At 41.7% G+C, this 1,623-nt stretch overlaps 1 pseudogene; it reads right to left on the bottom strand.

The window, feature by feature from the left end:
• Window positions 1-582: 582 nt before the first annotated feature.
• Window positions 583-908, bottom strand: LOC133546117 (putative uncharacterized protein DDB_G0271982; annotated as a pseudogene).
• Between the last annotated feature and the right edge of the window lie 715 nt (window positions 909-1,623).

The raw sequence follows: 1,623 nt of genomic DNA, 5'->3' as shown, positions 1-1,623 counted from the left end.
TCCTCTATACTCCTTCAATTCCTCCTTCTCTAAATTTCTTTCTCCTCCCTGTTCCTCTCCTCTTAGCATTCTCCCTTTCTTTCTTCTGCTATACTCCTTCTTTTTCACTTTCAATTCCTCCTTCTCCTCATTTTCTTTCTCCTCCCTCTTCCTCTCCTCTTAGCATTTTCCCTTTCTTTCTTTCTTTTTCTATACTCCTTTTCTTCCTCCTTCAATTCCTCCTTCTCTAATTTTCTTTCTCCTCCCTCTTCCTCTCCTCTTAGCATTCACCCTTTCTTCCTTCCTCTATACTCCTTCTCTTTCTCTTTCAACTCCACCTTCTCCTCATTTTCTTTCTCCCCCCTCTTCCTCTCCTCTTAGCATTTTCCCTTTCTTTCTTTCTTCTGCTATACTCCTTTTCTTTCTCCTTCAATTGCTCCTTCTCTAATTTTCTTTCTCCTCCCTCTTCCTCTCCTCTTAGCATTCACCCTTTCTTTCTTCCTCTATACTCCTTCTATTTCTCCGTCAACTCCTCCTTCTCCTCATTTTCTTTCTCCTCCCTCTACCTCACTAGAGAAAAGCGCTATATAAATATAATTCACTTCACTTCACTTCACCTCTCCTCTTAGCATTGTCCCTTTCTTTCTTTCTTCTGCTATACTCCTTTTCTTTCTCCTTCAATTCCTCCTTCTCTAAATTTCTTTCTCCTCCCTGTTCCTCTCCTCTTAGCATTCTCCCTTTCTTTCTTCTGCTATACTCCTTCTCTTTCACTTTCAATTCCTCCCTCTCCTCATTTTCTTTCTCCTCCCTCTTCCTCTCCTCTTAGCATTTTCCCTTTCTTTCTTTCTTCTTCTATACTCCTTTTCTTCCTCCTTCAATTCCTCCTTCTCTAATTTTCTTTCTCCTCCCTCTTCCTCTCCTCTTAGCATTCACCCTTTCTTCCTTCCTCTATACTCCTTCTCTTTCTCTTTCAACTCCACCTTCTCCTCATTTTCTTTCTCCTCCCTCTTCCTCTCCTCTTAGCATTTTCCCTTTCTTTCTTTCTTCTGCTATACTCCTTTTCTTTCTCCTTCAATTGCTCCTTCTCTAATTTTCTTTCTCCTCCCTCTTCCTCTCCTCTTAGCATTCACCCTTTCTTTCTTCCTCTATACTCCTTCTATTTCTCCGTCAACTCCTCCTTCTCCTAATTTTCTTTCTCCTCCCGCTTCCTCTCCTCTTAGCATTCTCCCTTTCTTTCTTCTTCCTCTATACTCCTTCAATTCCTCCTTCAATTCCTCCTTCGCCTCATTTTCTTTCTCTCCCCTCTACCTCTCCTCTTAGCATTCTCCCTTTCTTTCTTCTGCTATACTCCTTCTCTTTCGCTTTCAATTCCTCCTCCTCCTTATTTTCTTTCTCCTCCCTCTTCCTCTCCTCTTAGCATTTTCCCTTTCTTTCTTTCTTCCTCTATACTCCTTCAATTCCTCCTTCGCCTCATTTTCTTTTTCCTCCCTCTTCCTCTCCTCTTAGCATCCTCCCTTTCTTTCTTCTGCTATACTCCTTCTCTTTCGCTTTCAATTCCTCCTCCTCCTCATTTTCTTTCTCCTCCCTCTTCCTCTCCTCTTAGCATTTTCCCTTTCTTTCTTTCTTCTGCTATACTCCTTTTCT

Source organism: Nerophis ophidion, linkage group LG29 (assembly GCF_033978795.1).
Source record: "Nerophis ophidion isolate RoL-2023_Sa linkage group LG29, RoL_Noph_v1.0, whole genome shotgun sequence".
Classification (NCBI taxonomy): Eukaryota; Metazoa; Chordata; class Actinopteri; order Syngnathiformes; family Syngnathidae; genus Nerophis; species Nerophis ophidion.
The sequence above is the reverse complement of the archived record's forward strand: the minus strand, read 5'-3'. Positions and strand labels throughout refer to the sequence as shown.